The sequence below is a fragment of the Myodes glareolus genome, chromosome 5 (genome assembly GCF_982192425.1).
Source record: "Myodes glareolus chromosome 5, mMyoGla1.1, whole genome shotgun sequence".
Taxonomy (NCBI): Eukaryota; Metazoa; Chordata; class Mammalia; order Rodentia; family Cricetidae; genus Myodes; species Myodes glareolus.
The window spans coordinates 95,674,156-95,694,661 of NC_142030.1; the positions used below are offsets into that span (position 1 = coordinate 95,674,156).

General features: G+C 43.3%; 1 pseudogene; it reads left to right on the top strand.

Annotated features, from left to right (window-relative positions):
* The first annotated feature begins 19,409 nt into the window (after window positions 1-19,409).
* LOC125398349 (small ribosomal subunit protein eS6 pseudogene) lies at window positions 19,410-19,973 on the top strand (annotated as a pseudogene).
* Window positions 19,974-20,506: the final 533 nt, after the last annotated feature.

Sequence of the window (20,506 nt, forward strand, 5' to 3'; positions counted from 1 at the left end):
TGAGTGATGCCTCAAACATAATGGCTTTGGCAATACAGCAGACTGCAAGAGATGAGGGCTTCAGATCCTCCTGCCGTCACCAAGCTACAGAACCAACACTGTAGATGGAATTCCTATTAAACTGATTTAAAAAAATAAAAGCCCTTATGTTTAGGATTCCACCTATTTCTTACTAGAGATAGTGTAGGAAAGTGTTTACAATAAGGAGCACAATGGCTAAAGGGAAGATAACCATCAAATTTGTGTGTATATGCAGTGTGTGTGTACACGTGTGTGTGTACACAAGTGTGTGTGTGTACAAGTGGGTGTGTGTGTGCAGAAGTGTATGCCCATGTATGCCCATCAAAGGCCCAAGAAGGCCCTTCGGTGTCCTCCTCTAGTGCCCTCCACCTTATCCCTTTGATACTGGGTGCCTCAACTCAAACTGGAGCTTGCTGTTTTTCAGCTAGGAAGGCAACCAACAGGCTCCAACAATCCCTCTGTAGCTATCTCCCTAACATTGGGGTTACAGGCAGACACAGCTAAACCCATTTTTGTTTGGTTTTGTTTTGCTTCGCTTTAGTTTGTTTTGTAAGATGGGGTTTCCCTGTGTAGCTCTGGCTGCCCTGGAACTCACTCTGTAGACCAGGCTCGCTTCAAACTCAGAGATCCCTCTGCCTCTGCCTCCCTGATTGCTGGGGTTAAAGGTGCACATCGCCATTCCAGCATTAAACCCAGCTTTTTACATGGGTAGTAGGAATCCAAACTCAGATCTTCATACTTTCATGGCAAGAACTCTTACCCACTGAATCATGCCCCTCATCCCAGAAAGTCATGAACTTTTAAGAACACGGGCCCTGCAGAGGCTGAATTGGAGAGTGGTTCTTGTCAAGGCATCCATAGACCCTTAGTGGCTGGTTCTTCACCTCTCTGCTCTGCTAGATGACTTTTCTCTACCTCATAGTTCCCACTCCCCATAAAGACTTAATCTTAAGTCTTGGTCCAAGTCTAAGTCTAAGACCCTGGGATAACTCGGCATCATCTCTCTCACTTACCAAACTAATCTGCTTCTAATACTTCTTGTACATATGTGTGTGCATGTGTGTGCATATCCATATGTGTGGATGCATGTATCTGTATTGGATACACACACACTTGTGTGAAGGCCCAAGGACAGCCTCAGATGTGGTCCCAGAGGTATCATCACCTAGTTTCTTCAGACAGGGATTCTCACTGGCCTAGAACTCATGGATGTGGCTGTGTTGGTGGACGGTGAGCCTCCTCTCTCCACCTCCCTAGAATGGGGAGTACAAGCTTGAATCAGCATGCCAGCTTTCAATAAACACACACACATTCATTTATCTATGTACTTTTATTTATTTGGGGTGGGTGTACATGCGTGTGCCACAGTGCAGGCATGGAGGTCAGAGAATAGCATGTAGGAGTTGGGTTCTCTCCTTTCACCAGGCAAATCCCAAGGATCACTTAGGTGTAAGGCTTGGTTGCAGCCACCTTACAGCCTGAGCATCACTGCCTCACTCCTAGCTTTTTTATTTTCTTTTCCAATATTTATTTATCTGTTTGTTTGTTGTGTATGAGTGCTTTGTTTTTATTCAGACCAGAAGAGGGAAACAGATCCCATTGCAGATGGTTATGAACCACTACATGGTTGCTGGGAATTGAACTCAGGACCTCTGAAAGCGTAGCCAGTGCTCTTAATCGCTGAGCCATTTCCCCAGACCCCTCATCACTTTTTTAAGCATGGGTTCTGGGAATCAAACCCAAGTCATCACACTTGCAACACAAATATGTCATCCTCACAGTCTTTGCCTCGATTTTTCTAATCTATTTGTATTGTTAGCTACAAACTGGAAGCATTCATGTCTCACATGAACAAAAGATAGGATATTTCCATCTATGCTTGTGGTTACTCCCAGGACTGGAGAGAATGGGTAGGGAAGAGAGAGAGCAAGAGAAAGGAAGAAGAAGAAAAACACAAAACAGGAAAGAGTTGTATTTGAGAGACGCAGACAGGTGCTGTGGCAAGACTTGGCACTTCAGCAAGAGAGGGGAGCAGAAAACACAGCGTGGGAGGATTGAGGTCCAAGCCAGCTCCCGTGTCAGGGCAGAACCAATGGAAAACAGAGAGTGTGTCATGGAAGACAGAGGTTTTAACGGGTGACAAAACCAGACTAATGCAGCAGGCTCCTGCAGCTCAGTCCTGCTCCATAGAACATTCCACACTCCCAACCACACACGGGTCACGGGGTTCTCGCAGGAGTGTCTTGTCTCTTCCCTGGCATCAGTGTAGGGCACATTGTTCCCGAATATCTCATCAGAGTGGCCTCAGCTAGCTCCATTCCCCCAAGAGCCAAAGACGACTCCAACTGACCATATTGAATCAAACAAGCAGTGGGCAGACTCAATCCAGCGTGCCCAGAAGCACAAAGTGGAGTTTGTACTCCATGACAACCAAAGTTTCTTACAACCATTTGCTGTGCCAAAACCTTGGCTTTCATTCCTCTCTTGATTTTTCAAGCTGGTCTTTGAACGCTACTCAGCAGAGAGTTGGTTCTTTTGATGTTCAGCGCTTCCATGAAAAGGATGCGTTATTTCATTTTCTGCAAAGGTGGCCAAGCCTGCCCTGTATGGGAAGAGGCAAGCCGTTCAGGCATTTGTGACCACATGGGAGTTTTTCTTTGAAGATTCAAAGTTAATATGTCAATTAAATTCCAAGGAATTGTGCGTCAGACCTTGAGATGCAGGAGCTAAGTAGGGAACCTCAAAGCACGGGGTTGGAAAGACATTTCTAGGAAGATAATGAATCTGAAGTGCGGGCCCTAGTGGGCAACTTTCTGCTTGTTGTTTTGTTTTGTTTCTAGTGTGTATGTGTTTGCGTGAGTGTGCACATGAGTGCGTGTGAAGCCAAAGGTCAATGCAGAGTGTTTCCCTCTGTTGCTCTCTGCCTTCTTTCCTGAGACAAGAGTCCACCCATCCAGCGAGATCAGCTGAGGTCCAAGCTCCAGAGACCCTCCTGTCTCTGCCTCCCTAGAGCGAGGGTTATAGGCATACACCACCATGGTTTGCTTTTGTGTGGGTGCTGGAGATCTGAACTCCGGTCTTCATGTTTGCCTGGCAAGCACTTTACCAGCTTTACTAAGCTGTCCCCCAGAAAACTTTTGCTGTTGTTGTTTTGTTTTGTTTTGTTTTTCAATTTGTCTCCAACTATCTATCTTGGTCCTCTTCTCATTACAGGAAAACTCAAAAAGAAGTACTTTGGTCATGTCTGCCAAAGCAAAACCACATAAAAGTCATGTTTGATTATACAGAAACATTAGAATATTGCCTTTTTTTAACTAAAAGGCAGTTTTGTCTGAATAATCCAAATTTCACTTGTATAAAATGAATAGTCCAAATCTGACTTGATGAACGAAGAGAAACGTTTTAAATGCTGTCTAACTCGGGCCCAAGAGGAGGGCACAGCTCTCAGCACCTGCATCAACAGTCCACATGCACTAGGTTGAGAGCTAAGCAATCGGGAAGCAGAATAGTTATTAAAATACCAAAATTAGTATATAAAATGAACCTGTATAAATTAACTGAAAATAACTCCCAGAAACCCCATGGAGGAAAGAGAAAACTGACCTGAAAGTTGCCCTCTGACCTCCGTGTATGTCTGTGGCACATACATATGCACATATACACCTATATAAAGGTACTTATTCTTTCAAAAAAGAATTAACTGAAAATAAAGTAAATGTCCACATAGACTATGGGTTTTGGAGAGGTTTCTTCAAACAAGACAAAATCCCCGCATAGGGAAAGGCAAGAGGACACAAACCACTCCTAATCAAAAAGCTGTTTGCAGTCGATATCTGCTGGGAAAGGGAAAATCATTTTTCTCCCGTGGAGTATTGCTGGGTATATCAACCACACTCAGGCAGTCCTCATGTCCAGGAGTAGTTAGCTGATGTAAAATAGACTGAATCCATGATTTTATTGAGTTTATAAATGTTTTTGTGTTTTGTTTGTTTGTTCATTTGTTTTTGTTGTTGTTGTTGTTTTGTCTTCTTGGGGTTGTTAGTTTTGATTTTGTTTTGGGAGGTTGGGTTTATTTTTTTAAAGAAAGAGAAAGAACATGTAGCTACATAGGGCAGTGGGGGGACCTGGGTGAAGTTGAGAGAGGAGAAAGAAAATGATCAAAATATATTGTATGAAAAATTACAAAAATAAATCAGAAAAAAAATTTAGTTCTGTGAACTTTCAAAAGCCTCACTCAGGGTCTGAGGGCTACCTCAGTGAGTGAAGTGCTTGCCATCCAGGTATGAAGAACCCATGTGAAGGTAGACACAGGGCTGTAAGCATCTGTAGTGATAACGCCCTATACGGAGACAAGAGGTAGAGACAGGAGACTCACCAGAAGCTCACTGGCCGGTCTTGTGTAGGCTGTGTAAAACAACAAAGAGAACCTGTCTCCAGCAAGGTGGAAAGCAGGAACTGGCACTCCCGAGGTTGCTCCCTGTGGCCTTTGTGTATCTGCATTCACAGACACGAACGTGCACACACCCATACCAAAAAGCAAGAAATAGAAAAATAAAGGCCCAAACCAGGGCTGCAGAGATGACTCGGTTAGTAAAGTTAAGTGCTTGTCTTGCGATCTGAGTTCAATCCCAGGACCCTTATAAAATGTCTGGTGCAGTAGTACATGCTTACGGTCCCAGTGCTGAAGAGGCAGGAACAGGTGGATCTCCGGGTTCCAGACCTGTTTGGCAAGTTCCAGGCCAGCGATAGATCCTGTCACGAAGAAGCTGGACAGTATTCCTAATCCTGATACCAAGGTTGTCCTCCAGCCTCCGCACACACACACACATGCCTGCATGCACACACACACACACACCTGCACATACACACATACCTGCACACACAGGAACATGTTCCCACACATTAATAATAAAAAGAAAGATGAAATACATGACCATACTTTTATTTTGTTTTATTTAAATAACTTTTTCATTTATTTTACGTACCAATAGCTATTTCTCCTCCTGATCACACCCATGACCATATTTTTAAATAAGCATAGTCAGCAAAGTCCACAAAAAGTGGACTTTCAAGTGTCTTTTTCAAGTGTCTTTTCTATTCTTTATGTCATCTTATTGCCCTTTCCCATGAGTTTCCCTTACAGGCATCTGCCATTCTCGATATTTTTATTTTTAAAACTTATTTTTGTTCAGGGACACTATCCCTTTGTGGGTCTATCTGAATCAGAAAGTCGGGGCGCTTCAGGAAAGCATGGGTCAGTCTGGGATGGACAGAATTTCCTTATCGTCAGGGTATGCCCCTGCTCAGACATTTCACGGAAATGCCAGAGAAAGTTTCTTCACTCTGGATCCTGCCTGTCGACTGCAAAAGGAGAGGGTATGAAGAGTTTCCCATTTGGAACCAGACTTTATTAGATCCGGGCTAACTTCAGCTACTTTGTCCCCCAAAAGTTAAAAGAAACTTCAAGGAGAGGTTTGCTTTATATCAAGAATTGTAAACGCTTGGACAGGACTGGGAGATGGTGCTGGGAATAAGGCGCTTGCCATGCAAGCGTAAAAACTAGAGTTCCGATCCTCAACACCCACAGAAAGCAGAGCAGGTGCAGCAGCTGCTGGGAACCCTGGCATTTGGGAAGCTGAGACAGCGCATCCTCAAGGCAAGCCGGCTGACTAGACTAGCCAATCAGAGAGCTCTGAGCTCTCCTGAGAAACCCAGCCTCAGAAAATACACAGTGCAGGAATATACCAACAGCAATCTTGGTCTCTACATGGGTGTTCACATGTACCCACACATCAGTTTGCATATACTTATATCCATACACATGTGAAGTGAACATGAATATATACACATACATCACGCATACACATGCTTTAAAAAAAAAACCCTGAAAAATTTAGATGGAGCTGAGGAAATGGCTCAGTTTGTAAAACGACTTCCACACAAGCAGGAGAACCTGAGTTTGATCCCCAGAAACCACCTAAAAGAAGCTGGATCTGGTGGTGTGTGCTGGTAATCCCAGCACTCAGAAAGTGGAGGCAGGTAGATGTCTGGGCCTCACTGACCAGCCAGCGTAGCCAAATAAGTAAACTTCAGACCAATAAGAGACCATGTTTAAAAAAAAAAAAATCAGGGTAGATGGTATGTCTGAGAAATGCTAAGCAGTGTTAGCTCTAGGTCCCATACACATGCACACACATATGCACATACACATAGGCACATATACACACAGGCACACACACACACACACACACACACACACACACACTCACACACAGAGACCTCAAATATTAGGAACAGAGGAAAGATGAGGGAGGCAGGAAAGACAGCCTATGTGTGAAGCAAGCTGCTTCTTCAAGGCAGGCTTCTGCTGTTTCAAGAAAATGGATAATAAACATATTTAGTGGCAGCCCAGTGACAGGGTTACATGTTCAATAATGTTTTTAAGCATCTATCATGTGGAAGGACTGTTCACAGAATGAAGCAAAGCAGATGTATCTAGTACGGAAGCTAGGACTTAAACAGCAGCCGCAGTTAAAGGTGGGCTTGTAACCCAGCAGTAGAGTATGTGTTTACCATGGTTTCTACCCCCAGTCCCCAAAGAGCAGCAAACAAAACCCTCACACGATTAACTGTAAGGAAGACCACCACACATAGATTCTTACTCCAACATATCACACGAATGTCCCGGGCAGTCCAGGCCTCCACGGTCCAACAGTCTCTCAACAGGACTGTCATCTGCACTTACACAAGGACGGCTCAGCAAGTTCTGAACACTGGTTGACATTTTCAACTCCCAGTTCCCACATATTCCACACTCTTTCCCAAACAGTCCAAAGACACAAAAAGCCACATGGCCAGGCTTACCACAGCGACACTCCACTCTCAGTACTGACTTCTGCCCCTGGTTGCCGTTTCCCATTGCTGTGATAAAACACTCTTAGCACAAGCAGCTTGGAGGAGGAAAAGGTTAATTTCATCTTACACTTCCAGGTCACAATCCATCTTTAAGGGAAGTCAGGGTAGGAGCTCAAGACAGGAACCTGGAAGCAGGAACATGGAGAGGTGCTGCTTCTGTCTTATTCAGGAGCCCATGTTCAATAATTTTCTTACTCAGCCCAGACCCACCTGCCTAGGGACGGTGCCACCGACCACGGGTGAGGCCTTCCTACATCAATCATCAAGCAAGACAGTACCTCACAGACATGGCCGTGAGCCAGTCTGATTCAGACAACTCTTCTTACTTGAGGTTTCCTCTTGCTGGGTGACCCTAGACCAGTGGTTCCCAACCTGTGGGTCACAACTCCTTTGGGATTGCACATCAGATATTTGCATTATGATCCATGACTGTAGCAAAATTATACTTATGAAGTAGCAACTAAAATAATATTATGGTTAGGGGAAACCACAACATGAGGAGCTGTGTTCAAGGGTCTCAAGATTAGGGAGGTTGAGAACCATTGCTTTAGATTGTGTCTGGTTGGTAATAAGAACTAACCAACACAGAAGTTTGGAACGGAGATATGTATGGACCACAAGAGTGAATGATGAAGGTATACAACCTCATCTTGGAAGTCAGGGAGGCGTCTCTGTAGAAATGGTAGTTAAGGTAGGGCCCAGAGAGATGAGGGGACATTTGTCATAGTGAAAAGTGAAAACACAGGCAACAAAATGGCTCAGGGATAAGAGTGCTTTGTGACAACCTGGTGACCTGAGTTTGGTCCCCGGATCCCCACATGGCAAAAGGAGGACGCCAACCCCTGCAAGTTGTCCTCTGACGTCCACACTCACCCTAAGGCACATGGTTGACCACACTAGTTTAGTTTCTTTGTTCTGATAAAGTTCCCTAACAAAAGCAGCTTAAGGGAGAAAGGAGCTTATTTCAGCTTGTAACTCCAGCCCAGACTTGTAGGGAAACCAAATCAGGAACTTGAAACATCTGGCCACATCACATCCACAGCCGAGAGCAGAGAACTAAATGCATGCTGCACAGTTGTGCGCTGCTTGTGCATGGATCTATTTCCCCACTTCCCTTCAGTTCAAAATCCCTTGCCTAGGGAATGATGCCACCTACAGGGGGCTGAGCCTTCCCACATCAACTAATGTAATTAAGACAATTCCCTACTGTAAAGCAAAGGATAATGAGCCTACAGTCCACGACCCTAGGGAAGCTAAGTAACAAGGTAACCCTAAGAATAACACATATAGATCCTCCTGGAAAGGGGAAATAGACAACATCACCTGACAAAATTGGGAGCATGGGGGTGGGGGAAAGAAGGAAGGGTTGAAGGGGAAGAGTGAGGGAGAAGGGGAGGGGGAAGCAGAACTTGAGGGAACAGGATGGTTGAGATAGAGGAAGGACAGAGATCAGAACAAGGAAAGAGATATCATGATTGAGTGAGCCATTATGGGGCTAGCAAGAACCCTGGCAGTAGAAAAATTCCCAGGAATCCACAAGGATGACCCCAGCTAAGACCCTAAGCAATAGAGTAGAGGGTACCCAAACTGGCTTTGCCCTAGAGTCAGACTGATGAATATCTTAAATGTCACCATAGAACCTTCATCCAGCAACTGATAGAAATGGAGGCAGAGACCTGCAGCGAAGCCTGGGCTAAGCTCCCAAAGTCCAAGAGAGGTAACACCATGTGATAGGATATAAACTAATATAAATGAGTTAATCTCAGTTCTAAGAGCTAGTTAGGAACAAACCTAAGCTTTCATAATGAATAAGAAATCTTCATGTGGTTATCTGGGAGCCAACTGAAGGAAAAGAAAAAGACTCATTATGCCCATATCTCCATAACTTTACAACATACCTTAGGAGTTCCTGCTTATCCTCCTAGCCCCTTCCTCTGTACCTAACCTGTGTCATTACATGGAGCTATGGAAGGAAACAGGAGTGGAAGGGTTAAATAGAGAGGTCAGCTAACATTAAGGGTCATCTGAATGATCGTATGGAAATAGATTACAACAGAGGCGTCTTAAAATATATACATATATGAAAGAAATCTAAATGGAAGTCACCAAATAACAGGGGGGACAAATCCCAAATTAAACATCTCTTGCCACCAAATGAAACATCCAGGGCCAGCAGTGGGTTACACCTAATTGAGTTGTTGGCCAAAAGTGCCCATAGGAACCCCCAAACAATGCAGACTACTGGCAAGGCTATTGACTTCTCTCCACAAAGTGAAGGTAAAGCCCTATTGCTAAAGACAACACATATACATTTCACTGATCATGTAAAAGTCAAGCTGGTGCTTAACTTCAGCCTTCATGCCAGCTGACTAGTGGCCGTGGTACTAGAAGGTCCTCTGTGCACTATCAGGAGAGAAAACTAAACACTGACCCAGCAAAAACCCTTCCATATATAGTAGTGGCCTGTTTGCAGGATACACTGGTGTAGTAGTGGCTCAAAAGCTGTGGGACTAGCTGTTATTCCTTTGCGGTGCCTTTAAGGACTAACCACGCCTACTCCCAGCCACTTCTGACCTCCCTCGCCACCATCTTAATTCTCTCTGTCCCCCGTCTCTTGGTGTGTACACACGTGTCTCTGTCTCTCCCTATGTTTCTCTTTATGTCTCTCTGATTTCCTCTTCTTTAAATAATAAATATCTCCCTCTCCTCTAAATAATAAATGTCTAGCTTTATGTATAGCCTTTGTCCATTTACTCTGCCGTCCACCGCATCCAGCCGCCTGACTCTGCCGCTCGCCTGGGGACCCTGCAGTGCTCTGGCTGCAGCCTCTGCCTGGCTTGCAGGCCGCTCGGGGCATCCCACATATCTTTTTAAAGAACAATACTAGCCAACGACTATCTGCTTGGATTTATGGCCCTCTCCATGAGATGGAACCCTTGCCTGATACTTCTTGGGTGGCCAAGAACCTTAAAGTAGATGGGTCATGGTTCCAGAAGAAAACCAAGTACTATTATTCTGCTAACAAAACATTGCAATAAAATAGCTCCTAATGACACCCTGCTACATCCATAGATCAGTGTCTCCTGAAGTCGTCATCGGAGAAGCTTCTTTGTACAGTTGATGGTAACTAATACAGAGTCTTACGACCGGACAGTGTTCAGGGAGTGAGAGACTTTGGAACATTCAGTCCTAAATGGAATGTCCTCATTAAACCCCTTCACTCAGGCTCAGAGAACCCTGCTGAGAGAAGATGGAAAAACTGTAAGAGCCAGTGGGGAGGACAGCAGACACCAGGGAAACAGTGCCTTCCAGGCACAGCAGGGCTGACAAACATGAACTCACAGAACTGTGGCAGCATGCACGGGGACTGGGCAGGCCCAAGGCAGGTGGGGACCCAACATGGAGACAGGAGGTGGATATGAGCTGCCATCACTAACCCAGAAGCCATCTCCAATTGACAGTTGCACACAAAGGAAAAATCAGTTGTCTCCAATAGTGTCTCACTGGGTATACAAACCACACTTAAAGGAGGCCTCATGACCAGCATCAGATGGATATGGTGGCTTAAAAGAAATGGATCCCAAAGGGAGTAGCACTGTTAGGAGGGGTAGCCTTGTTGGAGGAAGTGTGGCACTGTGGAATCAGGTGGTGTAGGAAGTCCTTCTGTCTATGTGTTGCTTTTATTGGTTAATGAATAAAGAAACTGTCTTGGGCCCAGTCACATGGCGATACACAGATTAATAGAAATGGGTTAAATTAATATGTAAAAGTTAGCCAATAAGAAGCTAGAGCTAATGGACCAAGCAGTGATTTAAATAATACAGGTTCTGTGTGATTATTTCAGTTTTGGACAGCTGGGATGAACAAGCAGCCCCCTCCAACAAACAGACTTTGAGGTCTCCTATATGCTCAAGCCACACCCAGTGAGATAGTTCACTCCCTGTTGCCTGCAAGATGTAGAACTCTCAGCTACCTCCCTAGCACCCTGTCTGCCTGCATGCTGCCATGTCCCACCATGATGATAATAGACTGAACCTCTGAAAATATAAACCACCACCTCAATTAAATGTTTTTCTTTAAGAGTTGCTATGGTCATGGTGTCTTTTCACAGCAATAAAAATTCTAACTAAGACAATGGTCAATAGAAAACAAACTAAATGATGTTTTTATAGATTTTTTTATGTCTCATATTGCTTTGTTTGGGTACTTTTTGTCTTCCTTGTCTTTTGCTTATGTATTATGGTTTCCGATTTTGTGTTTTTATGGACTTTGCAAGAGTGTGTGTGTGTGTGTGTGTGTGTGTGCTTCTTGTACATCTACTGTTGTTTTGCCTCGTTTTTTTTCTATATTTGTTTGCTTAGTTTTATTCTGATTTGTTTGGGTATTTTAGGCCTTTTTGTTATCTAAAGAGAGAAAGAAGGCTTAGAGTTGAATGGGTAGAGAGGTGGGAAGGATTGGGAGGAGATGAGGGAGGGGAAATCAGAATCGGAATAGCATATGAAAAAATACTTTCAATTTAAAAAGCTAGTTTTTAAAAATCAAAAAAGAAAAATAGTTGCATTTACCCACCTAAAGTCTAACTGTTTAAAATCCACAAGCATATTTATAACATGAGAAATTTTCTTCTTGCCAAGAAAATATCTTTACTCTCTAATTTTTTCAGAATTTTATTTCATCAACATTATTTATATGCACTGTTGTTTTAAATATTATGTGTTTCTCTTTTGAATCTTCATTGTGATTTATAAAGCAGGAGGGTGAATTGAGGGCCTCCAAAAGATAGAATGTGTACAAATGTATGTTATTATATTGATTGTGTTGTCTTTTGTGTTCTGGACTGGAGAAAGATATTTGATTCTGGGAACTGCTAAGAAAGGTATTTTGACTTTAAAATATGGGCCTAAGGATTTGATAGTTTGGAAAAGAGGTTCTGCTTTTGTCTCCACAGAGGATGAGAACCTGTGGATTCATTGCAAATTTATGTGGTTCGAATTACTGAGACCTCCTGAAATATTGATGTAAAATACCCCCAAGAATGCAGCACCTTCGCTCAGCAGGAAGTAGACAGATAGGTTGACAACAACCAAATTCCCTAAAGGATTGTTAAAGTGAGGCCCCTTCAATGGTTCCAGAGCAGGAGCAGCCAGCCTGCTTCCCTGAGTTCCGCTCCTCTCCCTGCAGCAGTTTGGACCCAGAGAGAGTGTGTCTGGGGCCAGAAGGCAGCTGGAGCAGAGCTTTACTAGGCATGTTGCCCTGGCCCAGTCAGTGCCCGGCCTGGGGGACACCACGGCGGTGTCAGGAGTATCAGCAAATATGGCAACAAGTGCTAGACCATAGAAGATGGGCGGAAGAGAGACCTTGGGATCACCGCAGCTGTGATTTGGTTATTGCTATGTCTGCCACTGCAGATACTGCTGCCAGAGTTGCTCTCTCCCAGACTGTGCAGATGGCTGAGACTATCAACCAGCTAGCTGAAAGAGTCAGCTGCTTTGGACATTCAAAATGACCTTAATGGACATATTCAATTGCACATATTGACCTTGAACCAACAAGTGGCTCTGGTTAAGGAGTCAGTGAACAACTATCTTTGGACTTCTCAACTTTTCAATCATGTTATGTGTGTTACTCATGGCACTGTACTGCATGCTTCTGCTACTGTTATGGAATCAGCCGTCATATGACAGGGGTTTGGAATACTGCTTTTGTTAATTTTACCACACAGTTAGTGCATGTTAGATGGTTGCAGCGCTGGTCTGGCTCATTGGCACTGTCAGTCCTGGGGATACTTGGTTTAGGGCTATGTGTCTGGGTAGCCACAGACGGGCAATACTTTGGGAGCAGGATGCCACCTAAGACAGGGAATATTAGAGGGTTATTCCCCACAACAGGCAAGGTATTCCACCCAAAGTAACAAGACAGGCACCATTTATTTTATAAAATAAAACAGGTGAAGTTGTTGTGATCTAGGTGCCCTCACTCCCCATAACTGACAGGGGAACTTCCTTATGGTCTGAAATTGACAAGGATGTTTGTGTTCTTTCTGGACAGTGGGTTTCCACAGAAGCAGTAGAAGTATAAAAGGCTTTAGCAGGGAAAAATAAAGGTTGCTGTTCTTCCACCTGAAAAGAAGCCTCTGTGTCTCAATCCTGGCACCCACTCCCAGTCTCGGCTATCCAGGCCACGCAGGGGCGGCAGGTTGCTACTTCATAACTGTAATTTTGCTACTGTTATGAATCATAATGTAAATATCTGATATGTGACCCCTGTGAAAACGTCATTTGACCCCAAAGGGGCTACAGTTCACAGGTTGAGAACCACTTTCTAGGGAATTCGACACCCTCTCTGGTCTCCACAGGCACTGCGCTCACATGCACAGCTACACACACACACACACACACACACACACACACACGTACACACACACGTACACATTTTTTAAAAAAAGAAACTTTACTGAGCTATGACTCACACACCATACAATTCACCCATTTCAATCGTATGCTTCTATGGCCCTTACCACAGCTACAGAACAGGGCCTCCATCATAGTCAGTTTCAGAATGTGTGCTGTCCATATCTTTCGGCCATACCCCACAATTTCCCCATCCATCAAGTTTCAAGAACCATTCATCTCCTGCTGTCTCTAAAGATTTGCCTATTTCAGGGTTCAGCTATGTTGTCGCAGATGTCAGAACATTACTTTTTAATACATTTATTTATTTTGTGTGCATGCGCAGGAGTTGGTTCCCTCTTTCTACTATATGGGTTTGAACTCAGGTTAGTTGGGGGACAAATGCCTTAAGAAGAGCCATCCAGTCAGCTTCTCGGTACTTTAACTGACCAATAATATCACATTGTATGGATTTTGTCACATTGCAGTTGTCCGTTAATCAGCTGGTATATGTTTGGATTATTCAGACTTGCTGGATGTTAAAAAATAATGACACTGTGGATATTTTCATAGAGAGTATAATGACACTATAAAATTTACATATAATATTTTTAACTATATGTTTCATTTCTCTCAGATCTGCCTATCAGTAAGAGTAGAACTGCTAAATCATATAGTTAATATGTGTTTAAGCACCTGAGAAATCACCACTAAGAAAACACTTTTATACATATTTAAGGAACTGGAGAGATGGCTCAGTGATTAAGAACACTGGGTGTTTTTCCAGAGGACCCTGGTTCAATTCTCAGCACCCACATAGAGGCTCATGTAACTCCAATCCTAGAGGATCGAACGCCCTCTTCTAGCCTCTGTGAGCACTGAACACACATAGCACAGAGGCAAAGATTCAGACAAAATACTCATATTCATAAAATAAAAATAAAGAAAAGCATTTTAAAATAAGTATATTTATAACATACAAATACCTAGAGATAAAATAGAATCATATAAAATGCTCAGGTAAAAACAGAAAACAGGGATACGTGCGGGAACACACCTACAATCACAGCACTAGGGAGTGAAGATTAAGAATTCAAGTCTGTCCTCAGGTACACAAGGCGAGTCTGGGATAAATGAGATTCTGTCTCCAAAGGGGGTGGGGATGGTGGGATGGGAGAGGGGAGATAGGAAGACCCCTGGAGCTTGCTGATCATCTAGCCTAATCAACCATCCCCAGGTACAGTATAAGATCTTGTCTTAAATAACAAGACAGACAGCATCTAAATGACACCTGAACTCGATATCTTGCCTACATACACACAGGTACATACATGCACAGGCTCCTGAATAAACATCCACCCACATGCAAATGTGTATATACAAAAACACACATATATAAACACTTCTAAAGATGAAAATCTATATATACAAACACACACATATATAAACACTTCTAAAAAAGATGAAAATCTCCAAACTGGAACTCTGACACTATATTGTATACACTGTGCAATCTCCTTGGACTAAGTTTCAGTTTCTTCAAATTAGACAGGGGTCCATAATATAATCAACCAATTTCATCTCTGAGTATTTACCCAGAGAAATGAAATGTTTACAATTCACATATGTAAATTGTGTGTGTGTGTGTGTGTGTGTACGCGCATACGCACAATAGGAGCATATGTGGTGTGTAGATATGGGTATACTATCCCCATGCAGGCACAAGTGAAGACTGAAGGTTGATATCAAGATGTTCCTCAAACATTTTTCTTTTGAGACAGGTTGACAAGTCTCACGATATAGTCCTAGCTGGCGATATAGTCCTAGCTGGCCTGGCACTAGCTAAGTAGATTAGGCTGTGTATATAACTCACAGAAATTCATCTACCTCTGTCTACCCAAAGTATACTCCACTATGTCCAACAGAATGTGGGGTGTGTATGTGTATGTGTGTGTGTGTGTGTGTGTGTGTGTGTGTGTGTGTGTGTGTGTTGGTTGCATGTGAGTACAGGTGGGTACATGCTGGAATAGATGTGGAGGACAGAGGGCAATCTAGAGTAGCTGGTTCTCTCCTTCCATCATGGGTTCTGAGGATCAAATTCAGATTGTCTGGCTTGCCTAGGAAGCACTTTTACTTCTGAGCCATCTCAGAGACCTGCTTCAGCCTTAGTTTTTGAGATAAGGTCTCTCTAAAGCTGGAGTCCTCTATTTCCAATAGACCAACTAGCCAGAGAGCTCCCAAGACTCATCTGTCTCTACACCTTGTCACTGAGATTACAGGTACATGTAGTCATGTCTGAATTTAATGTGTGTGCTAGAGATGTTTTAATAAAAGTTATTTTATTTTTAGCAAAATAAAATATAATAAGATAAAACAAGAACTACCATATCGAAGTTGGACAAGGAAAACCAACAGAAGAAAAAGAGCCCCAAGAGAAGTCACAAGAATCAGAGACCCACTCCCATAAAAATACTAAACTGAAAGCCGTAATATATACACAGAGGACCTGGTACGGAGCCTAGCGGCCCTGTGCTTGCTGCTTCAATCTCTGTGAGTTCATGTGAGCTTTGCTCACTTGGTTTAGAAGGACTTGTTCTCCTGGTGTCCTCCATACCCTACAGCTCTTCCCCTCTTCTGTCTCTCATCGCAGGGTTCCCTGGCTCTTATGGGAGGGATTTGATGGAGACTTTCCATTTAGAGCTGTGTGTTCCAAGGTCTCACTCTCTGTGAAATGTCCGACTGAGGGTCTCTGTATTTGTTCCCATCTGCTCCAGGAAGAAACTTCCCTGTGTTAGGGATCTTAACTCTGTTCCTTGGGCTCACACAGCAAGCACTTTGCCCACTGAGGTATTTCCCCAGCTCCTGTGTTTTCATTAGCCGAAACCTGTAAGCCATCCAAGGTCCTTTGGCGCATGCACGGATGAACAGTTGTGGTATATTTATACAATGGAATGTTCCTCGTCAGGAGCGTTGAACAAACAGACAGATGCTATAATCTGACTGACTCTCAAATGATTCCTGCAAAGTCCAACCAAATATGAGGGCGTGGATGGTAACATTTATGTGAAATCCTAGCAAATGAATCTAGCGACAAATTAACAAGCCTTGGGACTTGCCTGAGGATTATGTGGGGAGAGACTGCAGTGGGGTGAGTAGCAGGGTCAGGAAGGGGAATGAGGAAAACTGTCTCCAATGTATATGCTCACTGTCTTTATTGTGGCAGCATACACATATGTGTATAGATATGCGTGCACATATATATGTATTATGTACATGTATATGTGTACTTGTATAAATACATATATGTCTTTCAGAATATCAAAATGGGGGCTAGGCTGTAGCTAGGTTGATAGACTGCTTGCCTAGGCTGCTTGTCACCCTGGAGTTAATCCCCTGAACTACATAAACTGGGTGTCATGGTGCAGACCTGTAATCCCAGCACTGAGAAGCCAGAGGCAGGACAGTTAGAAGATCCAAGTCATCCTCAGATACAAGCAAATTCAAGGCCGGACATGGATACACAAGACCCTTTCTCCACAGAAAAAAATCAAATTGTACATTTAATTATATGTAGTGTTTTGTATGTTAATTATGCCTGAGGAAAATCTTCCCTAAGTATATATATATACCAAGATTCAGGAATTTTGAATTTTATATAATGCAAGCATTATTTTTCTCTGGGAAAAATGAAGTCATTCTTTTCCTATCTAATCATCTGTTTTAGTTCCACTGTCTATTATAGACTACTGACATTCTAAAACCATCAGTGATAAATACACTCATCATATTTTTGTTCTCTGAATTGTTCTTTCAGAAAAATGTATATTCCAGGGCTGGGGTGTAGCTCAGCTGACAGAATGCTTACCTAGCACACATTAGACCCTGAGTTCCATGTACCAAATAAACCTTCAATGGTGGAACACACCTGTAACCCAACCACCTGGGAGTTAGAGGAAGGAAGAGGAAAAAGTTCAAGGGAAATGGAGCCAGGAGGATTCTCAGTTCAAAGTCAACCTTAGTTACTCTTGAAGTGATCTTGTTCCAGGATAAAAAGGGAGGTGGGGAAGGGGAGGGGAGAGCAAAGGGAAAGGAAAGGGGGAGGGAGAAATGGATGTTTTGTTCTGAAGGAAGCAGGGTGAGAGCACATGGGAGGAAGATCCTTGAAATAAACGACTGAAGGTCGAGAGCTCCGTCTCCTTAATCAAAAGACAATACACTACATCTCTACAAAAGCTACTTTGTATCTCCCCTCTCTACCAGTTGGGTCTTGCAAATGTCAGCTCCCAGAAACAGAAATTGCACTGTTTCTGAGCATTTCCCAGAGCATCTGGGCTGAGACGTGATGTTGGAGGAGACGAGGATGTGCCAACCAAATCTTGATTGTGCACCGAGACTCTAGTTATTTTGCAGCTGCATAAGACAAATGTGGTTTTTCAGAATTCTAAAAATGAAAACAAGCCAAGATGACCCATTGTTGCAGGCACCGTCTAAATTGCATGAGGCGTCCTCAGTGTAACCGCATGTAACCGCATGTCGATTCTGAGCACGCGGGCCTTTGTTTATTTGCTCATCAATCACATGCCCGTCCACCTTTGCAGGCTTCCCCTGGAGATGGGCCGATGACCTCTTCACTAGGGTTTTCTCATCCCGGGGATGGCTCTCCCTGAATTTACCATGTTCCAGCCTCTAAACACCATTAACTTAATTGTGTTTTATTCAACAACACGGAGAAGGAAGACTGGAAGATTAATAGGCTGTACACACACTCAGTAGATAAAGAAGATTGAGAAAGTAGTGCTTACTTTCAGTTGCTCTCCTTTCTTTTTAATTTTTTTTTCTTATGTAGGGTGTATGCATATGTGTGAGCATGTGTGCGCATGTTGAGGGGGCAGAGCTGATAATGGAGCCTTTCCTATTACTCTCTGCCTTATTCACCATGGCAGGGTCCCTCAGTTGAACCCAGAGCGCACTAACACAACTAGTCTTGTTAGCAGCTTGTTCCCAGGATCCCTGCCTGTCCCTTTTGAGCACTGGGATTACATGCCTCAGCGCCCAATAAGCATTTATGTGGATTCCGGTGATGGGAACTCTGGTTTCCATGCTTTCTAATCATCAGACTCAATACTTCTTTTTTTTAATGTATGAATATGTCTGTGTGTGTGTGTGTGTGTGTGTGAGAGAGAGAGAGAGAGAGAGAGAGAGAGAGAGAGAGAGAGAAACTCATGTGTTTACGTATTTATGCAAAGGAAAAAGATCAGCATTGTAGTCAATTTCTACCTTCATTTTTGAGACAAGACCTCTTCCCAGTGCTGGGATTATAGGTGTGCGTTGCTGTACCTGGCTTTCATGTGGGAGATGGAATCATGCCTGTATGCTTACGTGACAGTCACTTTACTGACTGAACCATATCTCCAGACTTAATTGTGTCTCAAGTGTACTTCATTACATTGAGAAGAAAAAGGGAAAGACAAACAGATTTTACACATCCTTAGTAACACAAATTGTTCACTGTGCCTTCTTTTTCCGGTTTATGTTGTTCAATTGGACAAAATGAAGCTAAAGGAGAAAGGTTTATTCTGAGTCAGTTTCAGTCCACAGTTGCTTGGCTCTATTTGAGTGGAGATGGGTGTCATTAGGTGAAGAAGGGCATCATGGTGTGGGAAGAAGGGTTGTTCATTTCAGAATGACCAGAAGGCAAAGGGTGCCAGGGACCTATTAGTCCCTAAGGGGTACACTCCCAGAAACCTCAGTTTTCTTCTATTCAGCACCCCCTCCTGAAAGTTCTTCATACTTCCAACAGCAGCATCTACTGGAGAACAAGCCTCCAACACATAACCTATTAGGGGACACTGAAGATTCAAATCCAATACTTACTGTCCAAACTTTATATGCAAAGAGTACCGTGTGCTTAACATTAATCTTGCTGTGTATAGACCCAAAAATTGGGAGTTTACGGAAGGCAGGGCAATGTGGACCTCTTTGGATCTTAATATTGGGCATACATTCACTCTTAATATTTTCACTTTCAAAAATATTTTTAGCTCTTTTTTTGGTGGCACCTCCTAGGCAGACAGCCATGCCAAGATGAAACTGAATATCTCCTTCCCAGCCACTGGTTGTCAGAAACTGCAGGAGAAGACAAACAAAAGCCTCTTTCTATAAAACCATGGCCACAGAAGTGGTTGCTGATGCGCTGGGTGAGGAGTGGAAGGGCTGTGTGGTCCAAATCAGTGATGGGAATGACAAACGGGTTGTTTGTTTGTTTGTTTGTTTATGACTCAAGGCATCTTGACCCACAGCAGTGTCTGCAGTCAGGTAATGGACATTTTTGGTATAGATCAGGGAGAAAGAACTGGAGAAAGGAAGTGCAAGTCTATTCATGGATGCATAGTGGTTGTTCTCAACTTGTTATTGTAAAAAAAATTCTTTTTTAATTTAAAAGGAGAGAAGGATATTCCTGGGTTGGCAGGTATTACTGTGCTGAGGCAGTTGGGGCCCTAATTAGCTAGCAGAATCCAAAAGCTTTTCAATATCTCTAAAGAAGTTGATGTCCACCAATATGTAATTAGAAAGCTCTTAAATATGGAAGGTAAGAAGTCCAGGACCAAAGCACCAAATTCGGCATCTTGTCGTCCCTGTATCTTGTAACACAAATGTGGACATATTGCTCTGAAGTTACAATGCACTAAGAGAAACAAGGAGAAGGCTGTAGAGTATTCTACCTTTTTGGTCAAACTTTAGAATCCACAGGAAAACTCCAGGAACAAATATATTATCAAGAGATGTAGGATGGCCTCACTGAGAGCATCTACGTCTGAGTCCAGACAAAAACAAATTAGTAATCAGTAAAATATTAAGAGTATATATCAATTATAGCTAACAGTTGGCTTCATTATGACATTCCGTGTGCCATACAAAGTACCCTTCTCATGTATGCCCTCTATCCTATTGACCTCTTGTGTCTCCTCCTCCCACTGAACCCCTTCCTCTTCATGGCTAGTTCCCATTGTACTTTTGTGTGGTTTCTTCTGTGAGTTTAATCGGAGTTACTTACAGGAGTGTGGGCACCTTACCAGCGGCTACACCACTGAAGAAACTGTCTCTATCCCAGCAACCATTAATTGCCTCTAGATGCTCAGGAAATAGCAGGGCCTTATTGGCCCCTTCCCCTGTGACAGATT